At 35.7% G+C, this 18,211-nt stretch overlaps 1 long non-coding RNA gene across 1 annotated transcript; it reads left to right on the top strand.

Annotated features, from left to right (window-relative positions):
• Window positions 195-1,082, top strand: LOC109850532. Its single transcript, XR_002249457.1, has 3 exons — window positions 195-288; window positions 399-640; window positions 843-1,082. It is a non-coding gene; the product is annotated as an uncharacterized LOC109850532 (long non-coding RNA).

Genomic DNA, 18,211 nt, shown 5'->3' with positions numbered 1-18,211 from the left:
GATAAGATCAAGGTAAATCTCGAGTTGGTGGTGAGACTTATACATATCTTGAGTAGTATTATTAACTCTATTTTGTTGTTAATATTACGAGGAAACGAGAACACAAATAATATGGTCTTTACCTTGAATTAACTATATATTTGTGCTTTAGGAGGGATTTGAGGCTGCATCCAAGGAGGCTGCATCTGTGTACATTTCGCAGGAGGAGGAACAAACCGAGCCGGACCCTCACATGCTTTCTGCAGAGGAGAACATCACTCTCACACAGAACCTGATGGGTCATAATAGGTATGGATGGTAAAAATTCGAATCAATTTGAATACTATGTTCCTATTTATATTTGTTTAACATTATTGAATTGAAGAGCAAAATTTAATATTATTTCTCCCTAATAATAGGAGAGGAAGATATCCTCTGCATGGTGTTGGAGCTTCACCCGGCATAAGCATGAGATCATCCACAGCATCCTCCACGTCATCTACATCAATGAGAGCAGCCCAAGCAGTTTCCAATCTATGTTATTTTTTGCATTTATCTCTGCGTATTTGATTGACAAGATTGACCCGGAGCTGCATATTCAGGTGACTAATGAGATGACTAGAGTTGCGCTGATGGCGAACTCGATGGACGATCTCATGAGGTATGTTATACAATATTTAGGCGGTGCAATTCCTTATAGCGTGTATGGTGGTATCATACGGATCATAAGCTTGATTGTCGATAATTTCGGCGCTAGATAGAGCAACGCTCAGTTACCTTATTTTTTCTTATATTTATAAATTTATTTTTATTTAATATGTTATCAAACTCCACATAATGATTATTCAATTAAACATTCATAGTGGAGATATTGGAGGAAGCAGCACCCGTTCTCGTAACCGAGATAGAGATACTGCCGACGACGATAATAGATGAGGTTTTTTTATTTTTAATACAATAAATAGTTTTATTTGTTATAACACTACATTTATTCATGTCGTGTATCTTATCTTATTCATGTACATTGTTAGTATATATGCTGTTGGATGGATATATTAGACGGAATTGGTTGATGTATATTTTGGATTGGATGGTTGGATTTGTGCATTATGTTGGATTTGATTATATTTGGATGGTTGGATGTATTCATGTGTATAGTATTTATTGAATGTATTCATGTAATTGTACAGGGAAATACAAATTGTAAATAATTTTTTTGCTGAAAAAATATCGATCTAGACGGAATTTCGTCTAGGATGAATCAAACTAGACGGAATTCCGTCGAGGTTGTCATAATCAACCTAGACGAAAGTCCGTCTAGGTTGCCAACCTAGACGGATTTCTTACTTCCGTCTAGGTTGATATCCGTCTAGGTTGGTCAACCTAGACGGAATTTTGTCTAGTTTGTCCCAACCTAGACGGAGCAAACTAGACAGAATTCCGTCTACGTGTTCCAACCTAGACGGGAAATTGAGCAACCTAGACGGAAATTTCCGTCTACTAATGACTCTTTGAGAGTACACTTTATTTGATAGGAGATCAATCACCTTCTAACAATAAAGGTGGAACTCTCATCATAAGAACAGCCCTTTCATACCAAAGTAGACAAAAAAAATCAGGAATATTTTCATGAGACGACAATAATATTTGTGTGGTCAATGGAGGCATAATCACTTCCGTCGCCCACAATAGATCCCCAAAATCATAAAACTCTATAATACTTTTTTGTTTTTCCAACAAAAATTAAGTTTTTCCATCAAAAATCAACTCTGTTCATTTGATAAAAATACCTAATGAATTGTCAATTTGCACTTATAGATTACTAATTTGTAACTTTATCAGAAAAAAAAATGAAAGAAACTCTAATACATCATTGAACATAAGCAAATTGTCAAACCGTTTGAAAATTTGTGCTTTCATGATTGGTTTTTCTATCTATATGTGGGCGCTCTCTCTTGTAACTTTATCATTAAAAAAACAGAGAGATAGTACAATCTAATTATCTAACCTAAGTGATGATAAGGTTTTGCCCATACGAAACCATAAGCGTGGCAATCTTCATCTGCAGCCTCAATGTTAGTTGGAAATATTGCAGACTGAGTATACAAGTGGTTGAGGGCAATTTGACAATAGCTAATCATAACTTTGAAAGGATAATAAGGCAATCTACAAATCAAATCATGGCCTATTATTATACGGATCTTTCTTAACTATTTATTTTATTAAGTTTTATTCGGCAAGGGAATGCTAATTAAAATAGAGTAAATTTTGAAAACGAATACATTTGCTGCCGTTCAGTTTGACAATTGAAAATTGATGAAAATTAATTGGACGGAGGAAACGTGGTTAATTTCACATGGACCCCTCATACTGCTGTCAAGTTTCATATTGACGGACACACCCTCTAAAATTTAACTAAATGCTTCGTGTATGTCGAATAGTGCACTACTTTCAAAATTGTTAATGAGTGGTAATACATGATTCATTCTAAAATTCTAGTATCCATGAGTTACCTTATTAACATTTGATACTCAAATTAAAAAAACAATTATTAGCTAAACAAATCAGGTGATGTTGATAAAGGAAACGATCTCTCCCTATATAGGTATTTGTGGTGGAGAGATATGAATCCCACCGTTATATTATAGACGGAACCACATAAGCTGCAGGATTCAACAACACCAACAAAGCCATGGGAGACCCAGCAGCAGCAGCAGCAGCAGCAGCAGCAGCAACAGCAACAGCAGCTTCAGCAGCAGCGCTTGCTTTCTCGTCAGAATTCGTCTGTGCCATTTATTGAACAAATTCAAGGTTCTCTGCAGCATCAACAGTCAGTTAACCAGTATATGCCAGAGTTGGAGCAATTTTTGAAACTTCAGTTAGAGGAGCAACATCATCTTCAACAGCTGCAGCAGCAACAAGAATTGCATCAGCAACAACAGCAACTTCAGCTCCAAATGCAACTAAAAATCATGAAACTTTACTTGGTTAATTGTTCAATTTTCGAACATTTGCTGCAGCAGCAGTTGAATGACCCTGTTTATCAACTTAGTTAAGTGTTACGCGGCATGAGTCATAAGAACATTTCATATATAAACTATTAATGAGATTGCTAAGTCAAACTATCAAATTAAACAATTAACCAAGTAAAGTTCATGAACCATGGGAACTGTATTAATATATAAAGAACTTAATATTTGTAATCTCATGATTTAAGGGAAATCCTTCTTGGTATTTGTACGTGTAGTGTAAAAGTGAGGCAAAAGCTCAAAAATTTTGCTTTCTCATATACTAATTAATTGTAGGATTAGTTGAACATACAAGTACATAAAAGTATTCACACTTTAAATCATTACACAAGAATCACACATACTGATATCACAAAAATAGTGCATTTATAGTACATAAAAGTATCCCACCCACAAAAGGGATTCCATACCTGAAAACTTCTGCTATAGTCTCATCTTCTGGAGAAAATTTATGTGCCTTTCTCAAGTCGGAAACAGCAGCCTGATCAAGCGGTGAGTGAATAATACTATCATTAGTGGATATGATGCTTTAAAATGGAGACAAGATGGTGGACAGTGGACACAATAATTGTTTAAAATCAAGACACGAGAGTGAAACTATGTTGCATATATCAGATTCCATATGCTTGTGAAACATGCACACAAGCATGCACCACTACATACACATATATTACAGGACACGCTCAGATAGAGCTAACAAATTTATCCAAAACTTAAAATCACATTAGAATAATTTCATGCTATGAATTAGCCGAATAATAACTAAAGAATTTTATGTTCTCAAGCATATAGTGTCTTATAACCTTACAATTCAAAACATTGGTTCAAAAATTCGAGGAAGATTCTTAATATTACTAATTTCATAATACTTGATACAATGTTACAATCAAAATCAGGACAACCTTAAAAAAAGTGTATGTAAATGTAGTGATATTTCATTCAGAAACCAAGAAATTATATTATTTTAAAGGCAATTTTATATAATATTCACAAACTACTCTTAGATATTCACAAATCTACTAATTAATATCAAACTACTACAAAATTAATTCTTTTTTTCAAAAACTAAGAAATATATTTTACAACCTAATTTTAACAATAATTAGAATCTAAATTTTTATAAGCAAGTCAAAGGAAGAGTACATTAAACTTGATAGAGGCAAAAACTCAAAACACCTCACAATTAGAAATAATAACACAAAAATAGCCTCACACTTTGAAACCAATGGAAATGTTCTCACAATTGGAAAAACCAAACCAATGCCCACACATTTGGGAAAACCCCAAACGAAAAGAGGAAAAAAAAACACTAACAAATAACCAATTTTCAAGTCAAGTGCGCGTTGCGTGCACCAAGATACTACTGATACTATGTGGCAATTCTAAAAAGACAACAAAAGAATCACATCAATTATCAAATTATCAATCCGCTTCTCTACACAAGACAACAAAGTTTTGCTCTATGAAAAGCCTTGGTTGGTGAATTGGTTAGTTAGTCGTGGTTGTGTTGTTGTGGTGCGTGCGTGCGTATGGTTGGTTATGTGATTGCTTGGGGGGTGATTTGGTCATGGTGGGGGAGGGGAAGGAGTGTGGATTTGGTGGTGGTGGTGATGTAGGGTGAGGGGGAGGGGGTGGGGGGGTGGAGTGTGGTGCATGCGTGCATGCGTGCACGCGTGTATGTGTGCGTGCGTGCGTATACGCGTATGTGCATGTACACGTATGAGCATGTACGCGTACATGCGCATATGGTGAGAAATTGTGCGTGTACGCGTATTGTTGTAAAAATTATGCGTGCATGCGTTGTTAGGGTGTGTGTATGCGTTGTTGTAAAAATTGTGTGTGCGTGCGTATAATACATAAGAATATGCCATGATACTCTCTTATTGCTATACTTGAATGTCATGCCATGTTGTTAACGTTTGATTTATAATTGCTGGCCGGGACTTCTAGACAAGGTGGAGCTGGTGATGAGGATGATGATCAATAGGACTGATTTGTTTTTTTACCTTTGAAAACAATGAATGAGTGTGTTGTATAAACAATACTTATCATGGTGTGTACTGTATAAACAACGCTTACTATGTTGGGATATTTTAATTAAATTATGTGTTATATATGCGTGAGAATGAATATTATACTGTTGATTGAACAGGATTTTAAATTTATTATATTATTGTACAGGTTTTTTCAATTTTCAAATTATTTTTTAAAAAAATATTGGAAGCTTTTAGCAACGGATTATCCGTCGCTAAATACACTTTTAGCGACGGAAAATAGATAATATTAACGACGGATTTTCCGTCGCTAAAGTTAATAGCGACGGAATATTCGTTTTTTTTATTTTTTCAAAAATAGTTATTAGCGACGGATGTTCCGTCGCTAATAACTATTAGCGACGGAATATCCGTAGCTAAAAAATCTTTTAGCTACGGAAAATCCGTCGCTAAAGTTTTTTTAATTTTTTAAATAAAGTAATGCGACGGATTATCCGTCGCTACTTTTTCGTCGCTAAAATTTAGCGACGGAATATCCGTCGCTAAAACAAATTTCAGCTACCCTCACTATACGGACGATCCTTTAGCGACGGAATTTTATATTTTCCGTCGCTGAATTTTTTAGCGACGAATTATCGACTTTTAGCGACGGCTTTGTCCGTCGCTAAAAGTTATGTTTCCAGCAGTGGTAACATCTTGATCTTTCTCCTAATTTACAGTTCTAATCTCTTCTTTCACTCAAAAAATATCTCTAGAACTTCATTCTTCTTCGTTATAGTGTACACCCAACAATGCCTAGAATAGTTATCTACCAACATGACAAACTAATATTAACCACCAAGTGATACCGTCTTAGTGGGACCCTAAACATCTATATGTACGTAGTCTAAGATGCTCCTCGTCCTATGGATGGCTGTCACAAACTTCACCTTCGTCTTCTTGCCAAGAACACAATGCTCACAGAACTCAACTTTCCCACTCTTGGCTCTCTTCAATAGTTCCTGCTTGCACAAAGTTTGCAGTAACTTTTCACCTGTGTATAGTACCAAAACATGCTCACGTTCGCTTCTAAAATAGCTGAAGCTACTTGGCCAATCTTGTTGCTTCCCTTTAGATAATACAAATTCCTACCACGAACTTCCTTCATCATCATCAAAGATTTCTTAGTAACTTTTGTTACAGCGTTCTTAAAAGTTATCTTGAATCCCTTCGTCTCCAAAGCTCCAACTAAAATAAGATTCTTCTTCAACTAAGGAACAAATCTTACCTCATTCAATTCATGAACTACTCCATCGTGCATCAGAATCCTGATGGTACATATCCCACAAATATCACAAGATTAATCATTTTCCATGACTATCATGCCCCCATCGAGTCTCTCGAACGATGCAAACTAATCTCACCGGGGAGTCACATAATAAGTAGCACCAGAATCAAGCATCTAATATGATACATCTACATGGTTCACCTCTAGAGTAATCAATAGAGAAAAGTATGAATCATCTGAATTATTACCTCTAGCGACGTTCACCTCATTAGCCTTCGAAAACTTCTTCTTGCTATTCTCCTTCTCTCTGGTTCTTCGCTAATTGATGGTGACCCCTTGATTTTGACCTGCTATGATTACCACCTCTTGGATATGGACTTCTACCTCTCGTCAACAAGAGCTCTCCTGAAATGCTAGACCGGGAAGTCTCTTTTTCCTTCCTTCTCAAATCGTAATTTGTCAATGCATTAGTCACTTCACTGTAGGTGATAAAAGATCTACGGTTCAACAAAGTAAGCACGAATGTATCATACTCCTCATCGGATAAGGAGCCTAACAAAATAATTATTTTGTACTCATCCGTTATCTTCTCATCCACGTTTGCCAAGTCCGATAATAACTTTGTGTAGTTGTTCATATGAACCGTAAGTGAGGTGCCCCTGGACATCTAGAATCTGAATAATCTTCACAGCAAGTACAACTAATTCTCAATACTTTTCATAAGGTACTTGTTGTTAAGAATTTCCCACATCTTTATCGTAGACGTCACATCAATCATATCATATTTTAACTCTTGTTCTAAACAAGACCTGATCACCCCACAAACATTCCTATTCATATTTTTCCAGATCGTCTCATCATATTTTGATAGCCTCTCATGGACCATGATTATCTCTTCCAAATTTTGAGTATTGAGAGCGTCATGTACGCCACCCATCCACAAACCAAAATTGATCTTGCTGTCATACTTCACAATACTAATTTTAGTATTTTAAAGTCCAACTTAAACTGTACTCGCCATCTGTTTGCGTCGAAAATCATTTAATTGCGGAATCTATTACAATCGTTTATCGACTTACAAGATTTGAAAGAAGGAGCATTTTTATAAAACTTTTCTTACACGAATAAAAATAAATAAAGACTTCCTAGAAACATACGTAGGATCGTTTATCAGTCGTTGCTTGTGTGGAATCTTTGCCTGTGCTGGAAACTCTTTGATCTGTGGACAGCCCAGTATTAGATCCGGTTGATCTCATTTCATAGAAGAAACAAGAATTAAAGTAAATTCTCAATGATGTGAGATAAATACTCTTCTTAAGATCACAACAATAGTATGATCTTAAGGAAACTGATGCATGGGCTGTAGATCTATCAAACTCCTCCTCTTTATGCTGAAGAACTCGCTAAGATCTCGCCTTTAGATTTTAAATTCATGGCTCTCCTCTCATAGGGTTAGCAACTCTCCTCCAAGCTCCGAATTCCCGATTACATGTGTATATGGGCCCTAGGGGTATATTTATAGGCTTTGGGTGTCTTGTTTTGAGATAAGAATTCATAATTTAGCCTTATCTTTAGTTAATAACAGCTCTCCCATGTTTAAGGACAGCCTCAAGGCAGTTAGGGAGGCTCCGGAACTATCAAAACCGACCGAAAATCATCAAAAACAAGTCTCGAGAGGCTGATCTGTGCGAAACAGTCCGGGGTGTCTTGTACATATGCGAGACACTTTATTGTGCAAGACAGTTTGGGGTGTCTCACACATGTGCGAGATAGTTTGTACTATCTTTGGTATTTTAGCTCTAATTCTTTCATCCCACCTCAGAATAAGGTGATTAAAGTTACATTGGAAAGCTGATGAAAAGACCTACAACTTTTATTTTTTGAGCTTTTTCGGATTCAGATTACATCATGGTCAAAATTATAGTTCTTCATACTTGTGCATCCATTTTCTTCTCGAATCATGCATTATAAATCTTATTGTTACTTCGTCGCTTCATCGCTTCGCTCATTCCTTTACTTCCCCCTTAGCATTGAATAATCCTCTTTGACTCAGAGATCGATGTTTACCGCCTTCTCTTCGTCTTGAACTGTGTGCGGGAACCTATAGGCAATTTTGACGCCTACACCATCGTCTTGCTGCTTTCACCAACTTCTTCTCTCATACTTACAAATTCCAAATTGTAAAGAAATATTAAAACTTTGATAGAATTGAGAAATTATCTAACTGAATCCTAGATAAGATTCCAACTAGATCTCTTAACCATACGAGAAAAGTGAGATCTCCAACGGTAACTCCACAACGCTATCTCCGCTGAAGCCTAGAACTCCAAGAACCAAGTTTCAAACAATGAATCTTCCTCCACCCAATGCAAAACCCTAAATCTGAAATATGAGCTCTGATATCAATTTTTGTGCGTCGTACGGAAGCGTGCTCGACAACCAAACGAGTCCGCGAGCGATGAGAGAAGACTCAGAAGAGAACTAAATCAAATACAAGTGCAATTCACCAAAATACGACACAAATTAAACCAAACATAGATATTTACATGGTTCAGCAATTGCTTACGTCCATGGAGAGAGGATGAGGAGATTTTACTATATGGAGGAGAAATACAATGGATTACAACTCACTAAATTACTCAAATATAACCCTAACCAAAGCTCTCAACTCCCTCACAATATCTCCCTCTCAAAGTGCTCAAAAGACTGCAAATTCTCTCCTTAAGAAATCCTAAAAAATGTGTTTCTATTTATAACAAAACATAATCCCAAACATGATGAGAATCTAAAAACGAGTCTGTCACATCCGGGTGTGGCACGCACCATACCCCTGAAAACAAGGCAGATTCTGCCACACTTGGGTTTGGTAGACACCACAACCCTGACAACAGGGGCATATGCTGCCACACCTGGGTGTGGCAGATACCACACCCCTGCTGAATCTTCATGTTTACCAATACTTTGAATAATTTGACGCTGTTTTCTACACTTGAAAAATAGAAATAACCACAATAGTATAAGTTTTTTAATTTATTGCATACAAGCTCCTTGGTATCAAATATTCCATTGAAACTATTAATTAGTTGGGAATCACGTGTCCGGCCGGACAACTAACTTTATCAATAAATAATTCCGTATGCGGTTGCTCATGATGCCATGCTATTATTTATAAAACTATTCATAGCTTACGTATGATTATCATAGGGTACTATTTACCTACTCTCATTTATATGAACATATTAACTTTCAATGTTATTTATGGCGCCATATTACACCTAATAGCGACTTGTAAAAATTTATGGGCTTCTTGTTTATGTTGTGGCGGAGCAACACAAAGAAGGCTTGCCCGAGGCAAGAAAGTAAAAATATAGTGAAAATATATATCCATCCCTGAGAGAGAGTGTAGAGAGGGATCTTACTGGGCCCGTCAGCCACAGCTACATATTTTTCGACAATGTGTTTCCCAAACACAGCCTGACAGTGCTCGACACAATCGCCAACATCAGTCTCTCTACTTCCTCTTGCTCAACACAATCCATTTATTTTTCCTCCAGGGCAAAAACTAATCCTAGCTATGTCACTGTGTTTATGAATGATAGAATGAACAACTTATTAGTCAATAACAATCAAAATATATGATGATGGTCAAAAGTTTTAATTAGAAAAATCATCATCAATATTACTTACAAAGTCTTATCGTTATTATCACAGAGATCTATCACTTGTTATATAATTGATCTGATAATTTTTGGTCTAAAATTAATTTCTCATTTTTGTAGGAGCATCAACAACAAGGGAGAGAAAAACATGGATCACGTTACCATGTCCAACCGGGCGGCCTAACAAACCGGGCTTGGGCTCGGGCCCGAGCGGGCCGGGCAACGGGCCCGAGTCCGAGCATTTTCTTTTTTTTTTTAATTCAAGAGTAAATAACAATAAATTAAGCAAAAATTTGATAAAAAACAATCATATTATTAATCACTTATAATTATATAATTTACAAATACAAAATATCATAGAAATTAAAATGATAAAAATTAATTATTTATTAATAATCAATTAATCACTAACAATTACAAATTTATTTTGAAATTTATCGCATCACAATAGATGAATACATCTCAACTATGTTAGCACCTACTCATCTATATCACTCCCATTTGCAACTCTTTCTAAAATAATTTATCACAAATTTTTCAGCTAAGAAATAAAAATTACAAACTAATGGATATTTCTACTCTTTATATCTATCTGCTATTTTCAACTCTTCAAGTTTATCTTTTTATACTAGCCATCTGATCGATGCATTGAGTTATCTTCTCGTATCTCCACCAATCTTGTAGGCACATTATCGCTTGTATGGTAGACGGATCTAACGATGTCATGTGATCGTCGATCAAACGTCCTAATGTGCTGAAGGCGGATTCCGAAGTTACCGTAGAAACCTGCACTGTTAGTAAGTTACGAGTCATGATGGAAAGTATAGGCTATAAAACTGTTCCATATACTCTTCACCATTGCAAAATATCGAAACTATTATTTTGACTTTTAACTAAAGATGCAATTAAATATTGTTCAATTTCAGAAACTTCCATTGATGATCTAGATTCAGATCCAGATCCACCAGTTAGCTGAGCTATCAATAATTTTCTATCAAAACTCTTACATTTGCCCCGACTTGAACTCGTAGAAGTAGAAGCTATAGGCTAATGTGTACTTATACCATATCTAGCTGCATACTCATCATATAATCTTTAAAAATAAATTTTAATAGTATTATGATGAGTAAGACCAGTAATAATTTGACCACATCAGTGTCTATTATCATGTTACTATACGAAGAATTTAACAAATTCTGAATGGCAACATCCTTCAAATATGGATCAATAAGAACCCCCAAACCAAAAATAATAGGAATAGACCTAAAACACTTATTAAATTTACTTTTTTAAAAAAAAATCATATTTCCAAAATAATTATCCATACGATAATTATTAAAAAAAGTTTGAATTTTTAAAACTTGTAAAGCATCTTGAATTATAGTTGGATAATAACAACCAGATAATAACATAGTAGCATCATAAAAAACTTGTAACATCTCTTTTACACAACATAGTAGCATCATAAAAAACTTGTAACATCTCTTTTACACTATATATAACTAACCATTCATCCTCAGTTATTCCATACATATTACCAAACTTGTAACATCTCTTTTACACTATATATAACTAACCATTCATCCTCAGTTATTCCATACATATTACCATAGCTAGAACTAGAAGTATAGAAAGCAATAAAATTATTTATAATTCTTTATACTCTATTGCTACATTTAACATTGCATAGGTAGAATTTCACATATGGTCAATATTTTTTAGAATTAATATGGGTTTAAAAAATTTTCTTTTACACTATTGTTTCCATCTTTTAAGTCTTTGTTCAGAAGCATTATGAGCATAAGCTATTGTCCTAACCTTTTCTATCATGGATTTAATTTCACCAAATACACTTTGAACAATTAAATTTAAAATATGACACATACATTTAATATGAAAAATATCACCATGACATGGTAATAGCAAAGATGATTTGATATGATCAACATCTACATTATTATACTTGCATTATTTAGTGAAAGAGAAAATATTTTTTCTAAAATTTCTAATTCTATAAGTTCTTTTATTATTAAAATTGCAATATTAATATCATTATTTGAATCTTCAAATGCAATAAAAGAAATAAGTCTTTTAAATATTTGCTAATTATCATCAATCCAGTGTGCTGTGATACATAAATAACCAGTTTGTGTACTAAATGTCCAAATATCAAAAGTTAAAGAAAATTTATAATTTAAAATTTTAAAATAAGAAATTATTTTTGCTTGTTCAATTCCTCATGATAATATTTCAAAATATCACGTTGACAAGATTGACGAGATTTTTTTTAAATACGGATAAAAACCATCTGTAATCATATCTTCAAATTCATCATCTTCTACTAATTTAAAAAAAAGGTTTTTAAGAATAATAAACCTGATGACGTATTTCCTGACTTTAGTTGTGTCATAGTTCCAACTACCGAGACTACCGGAGGATGATGATTGAGAGAGTAAAGATTGTCGAATATCACCTTGGGGCGTTGCCTAACATCTGTTGTGCATTTCTAAATGGCGTTTTAGGTGGTTGTGTCGCTTTTATGATGAGCTTGGAAAATATGGTTGCACAACGCACACTTAGCCTTCTGGGTGAGAAGCCTACCGTGTTGATCCCTGGTGACTTCTATCTTCTCGAAGAAGTTCTACACATCGGATCTCGGCCTTTTAGGACTCTAGGTGCAGAATCATCGCCACCGGATTTATGATTAACATCGATAGGAGGAGTAACTGTAACTCTTGTAGTAGGAGTATTAGGACTCGTTTCAACATCGGGCATTGGGATTTGTCCTTCATAATCTGATGAGGAAGCCATTTGATTGAAGAATTGGAGAGCAAAAGTGAGAATAAGAAAGTATTAGAGAGTAGAGAGAAGTAGATGAATTTTTGATGAGAAAAACAAATGAAAACTCCCTCTATTTATAGAGGCAGTCCCCTAGCTAAATGATCAAAATACCCTCAAATTTTGGTCATTTTTTGACCGTTTTGGAGGGTATTTTGGTCAAAAGCGCAACAATGACTGTTACGACCGTTCAGACCAGCCCGGGTTGCCCGGCCAACGGTCACAAATGTGACCGTTGTGGCCGGGTCGGGCCAGCCCGGCTCGGGCCCGACCATTCACGACCATTTGACCCTTAGGCTGGGCCGGCCTGTTTCCCGACGAGTCCAGGCCCTGCCCTTTTGCTAGCCGGGCCGGGTCCAGTGCGGGCATCGGCGAAGCGGCCCGAGCTCGGGCATTGGGGACAAATGGACACCCCTACAGGTATGCATTTGACGTATGTCTCTGGTGTACTTTGTTACGTTTGCATCAAAGAAAATAATATTTTTTTTCAATCAGACCCCTTGGCTCGTTGAAATTTGTAGCTTGTGCACTATTTATACATCTCTCCATTAACACAGGAGCAAAAATTTGCGTAAGGTTCTATATGCCCAAATTAAAAGATGCATGACCATAAATATAAAAAAGGGCAATTAAAAAAGTAAATAGACAGATATTTCTGGTACCTATCAATTGCCTTAGATATTAGATTCGGTTTATCTGGTAGTGATCGAGCGTCTAGCAACATTTGGTTCATAGCTACCATCATAGCCATTGGCTAGGGTTGAATCGGACAAATCGATCCGTGGTCTTTTTGTTCCCCTTAATTTCTTAAATTTAACTAAAGTTGCGAAAATAAATAGTAGGAAATAGAGGCACCGAAAATTGGATTTGGATATTCTTCGCTATTAAAAGGATAATGAAGAAATCACTATTTTTAATCATAATTGTTCATCGTTGACGTTTATGATTAGTCTTAAGTGAAAAACTAAGAACGGACATGATTCATACAAGAATATTGTAGGTATTTAAATTTCTAACGAATCGCCAATTGTTCACTAAATAACAAGCGAATGTCGGGTAAAAACTTGTTATAAAATCCGCATACAAATTAATTGGGTGCTCTGAGTCAGTTCACAAGAAAGATAAGGAGACAACTCGGGAATTCTTATAAATTTCGATCTTGCCTTCTGTGTCCTTATTTGTTTCACGTGCCAATTTGTTTTATTACGAGTCTAAAAAGCCCTGCACATTCCCGTTGTAGTCAGCAGACATGCCTTAAAATCAATCAACGGCCAACTGGCGTGCAAGACTGAAGAGGATCCACCGACCACTACGTGGATTTAACACTAGCCTTTAGTGGGAAAAAAAAAATTTATTAAAATGCTCTAATATTATAAAAATTATAATAAAGCCTTTTGGCACAAACAATACATGGATTGTGGCAAACCTAATCCTTCGTGATAAATTACAATACACCCCCGATTCACTTTTCATTCCAAAATGGGTGTGTTATTTACAAAAATTAACGGCATGCATCACCACCTAATCTCTTTTCGATCACAAAAATTCAGCAGAAAATATCCTGAACCATTCACGGAAAAAATAGAGGGTTAGATTGTTTTATTTGTGGCTCAAAATTACACTACTCTCGTATATATAACAGGATTTTACATTCTTCTTCCTCCACACAAACATGAATATTTCAACCAAATCCTGGCCCACAACTTAAGAGATAAGATGCCTTCTACGCGCACAAATTAACCTTTACGTCTCTCTTTCATCATGCCCTCAAATTTCCACTTGAAAAATTCTTGAAGCAACTTTACAACAAACACAACGAGCACAGAACAAGAGACAAGAGTGGCACCGTCCGTGGCAAATTTACGAAAAAGGACCACATGGGTCACGCGTGAAGAGACAAAAAGGAGCTAACGAGGGCTGGACGAGCTCGATCAGGGTTGATTGTGGAAGGCTTGGGATCCTTTTTGCTTGTGCTTTTAAGTCGTTGTTGTGGAAGTCTTAGGATTCTTTGTGGTAGTGATTTTGCGTTGTAGGAGTGGAAGCGTCTCTGTCTTAATTTGTACCTTTTTTTTTTCCCCTGAGAGAGGAGTTGTTTGGAAGCTGAAGCAAGAGACAGAGGCAAGTGGGTTGGTAACTGATGATGAAGGAATATATTGATCAATTTCTTCAGCAGTGAACTTTCCTTTGGAAGAAGATAACGCAACTTGATTTTAGAGAATGTAAAAGATAGCGTGTCGATGACCAGGCTAGCTAATTAAAGACCTAGTTATATTTTTGAGAAGTTTCTTGACGTCCTTGTTTTTAAAAGAAAATTTTAGCTTCTGAATGTTGTAGAATATGTACGTCATGATATACGTATCGTATTGAAGCGCCTATATGCGAGTGGAATGTTCTGAATCGTAGTACACGGATAGATGCAACACGAACCGCAATGGATGAGGCATACGTTTTGTTTCCATTGATCGTAGTTCTAGTCGCAATGCGAATTATGTGAAGGAAACAATATTAATTTCCACTCTAATTAACGTAAGTAAAGCGCAATTAGCTGCAAAATATGTTATCGTAAATCGTATCAAACCAAACAGTCTCTTAGTTCAAGTCCACAAACTAGAAATAAAACTGTGTGCAGCTCCAACTACAGCAGCTAAAGCATCTTCTATTGATTTTCCTAAAATAAGAGTTGACATCAAATTCATAGCAAAACTTGTATAGCAAAACATGTAATTGAAGCTATCATCATAATCTCAAGTTATACGTCACTATTACTAAAAAGAGATAAAAAAAATTACCTTATTAGCACCTTCGTTGGTAAATTTGAAGTTACCTTCATAAAAATTTTACATGTTTGTAAATTCTCAACGTCAACCACCGAGATAATCACTATCATCGTGATGCAATCTCCACCACGAATCTTGATCAAACATTTAACTTCGAAATCAATAATTCAAGGACACCTACTCAGAGTTTTAATCGCTAATAACAAATTATAAGCCATGGCAAAAAAAAAAACAACATGGTCGGCTACGCCCAATCATCTTCATCGTTGCAAATTTGTTTTGTGCTCGCGTTTTATTTGGACTTCAGGCTCAAATTTATTGTTTTTGTAGCTTAATTGCCATTCTGGGTAATAAGTTGTGACACTTATTAATAGAACGTAATCTTAATGAGACAAGACAAGAAAAGAAAGATTCTCATTTCTTTGCTCTTCTCTCTTTCAAGAGAATAGAAACATTTTGAGTTTGAACTCTTTTCTTTGTTCTTTTATCACATTTATAGACCATGGAACTTCTTAAATTCGAAAATAAAGTTGTATCGACCCAAACAAGAAAGATCAGTCGGTTTCTCACTTGATGTTGGAGTTTAGCGTTAAGTCTATAGTTACCCGAGTTATTAGCAATGTTACAAAAAGCGTCAGGTGCCACTATGTGTCTATCACCTAGCGCCTAGGCAGGACTTGGGCAATCTCATTTGTTTCTTTAAATAAAGTCGGAGAAGATTTTGCTGAAGATCAGAGGAGGTGTTATAATTCAACAGAGGAGGCCATGGAAGTTAAGAGGATGTAGAGGCAGCAGCAAAGGAAATCAGACCATGACCTAACCTTTACAGTCCGCATAACAACTCAGGCTCTTTTTAGAACAATGGTTAGTTGGCATAATGTGTTTTCGATTGTTCAAATAATCATTGGTACCGTTACGCCAATAAAGACCTGGATCGAAAATAAAACTAAATAGTTAGTTTGCAAAAGGTCCCAAATCCATAACGGGACATGATTTCGTGTAAAATTAACATAAATAAACAAATTAATGTTGCACATTCACGTAGCTAAGTTATGATAATGCAAACACTCTTTATTGAGACCAAACATCACAGCAATATGATATAATACATATATGAGGAAAATGAGTTTGCTTAGTACCAAATACAAATTTGGTGCTGGGTAGCGAGATGGCTCATTGTCATCCATACATTTAAAGATTCTCATCCATACATTTAAAGATGTCTACTTGAAAATAGTCATCACTTGTTCACTCACTCTTCGAATGAATAGATGAGAGGTAACCATCTCACTAATGAGCACCAAATTTGATGATTGATACCGAACAAATATATACACATTACCAACATAAATAAATAGTAGATAGACACACACGCAAACAGGAATAGAACACAGATTAATGGCCAACATACTCATTCAAGCATCACGTATCTTCAGCACTTTGTGAAAAAAAAAGAGGTCCAGTTCCAGCATGAGAACAAGTGTCAGGGACAAAGACATGCATGTGAAAATGCGCCCTAAAGAAAATAAAGAAACACTGTGGTGGCCAACTGAGCCTAACCTTCAGTCACCAAGCTCAGTGGTACAATTTCCTACATGATTCCATTATTTCCATCATATCATTCAATTTTTCCGTTAACGTACTTAGACATCACTTTGATATACTCTCGACTAGTATCTTTCACAAAGACATCCAATAAATGAGCAAATAAACCAAACCACAAACCATCAGATGCCAATATATTAGAGTATACTATAAGTCACAATCATTCACTCACCATAGAAGCAAACAACATAACAAGTGACAATGAGAAACAAAAAAGGTGAGACCAAAGCACAACCACCTTCAGTACAATATATCAACTCACCAATACAAACACCAAAAGTAAGAAACTTCACAGGAATCATTTGTCAGCATGAAACTTCACAGGAATCATTTGTCAACATACAAAAACAATTCCTTCTACATCTGGCAATAAACACAGAGAACAGAAAAGGCCCAAATAACATCAAACCGAATCCAATATCCTTTTGTTTGACTTCAGCTAGAAATTGGTAAGTCCAAGGGTAAAACAGTCACAAGTTTAACCCAAGGGGCACATCTGCAACAATGTACACTACAGGGGTAGTAAGTTACAAACGATGACACAGAGAGTATATGCAATTAACCCTTACATATAAGCTACAATCATTCGACAAAGCAGCAAGCTATATCAAATGACAATGAGCACCGAAAAAAGGTGAGACCAAAGCACAAGCACTCTCCAGCACAATATCAGCTTTACTAATGCAAGCAACCACAAGATGAAAATTAACAGGAACCAGTTTCCATCATACAAAAAATATCCTTCAGCATCCGGCAATAATCTCAATATAACCAAAAAGCGTATAAACATTAAAACTGAATTTGATAATTTTTTGTTCCTGTGTTTATTCAGCTTTAAAAAAAACGTTTAACCAAAGGGATCTATCTTACAACAAGTGAACTACCGTGATAGTAAGTTAAAATCGACAGTTCGGAGACTCTATGTGCAAGTAATGCTTTTGTAAACCACAATCATTCGGAAAGCAGCAAGCCACATCAAAAATGACAAGAAGAACCAGAAAAACGTGAGGCCAAAGCATAAGACATATCAACAGAATATCAGTTTAGTAAATGAGAACAAGCA

The sequence above is a fragment of the Asparagus officinalis genome, chromosome 7, assembly GCF_001876935.1.
Source record: "Asparagus officinalis chromosome 7, Aspof.V1, whole genome shotgun sequence".
Taxonomy (NCBI): domain Eukaryota; kingdom Viridiplantae; phylum Streptophyta; class Magnoliopsida; order Asparagales; family Asparagaceae; genus Asparagus; species Asparagus officinalis.
This window is presented reverse-complemented; position numbering and strand designations above follow the sequence as displayed.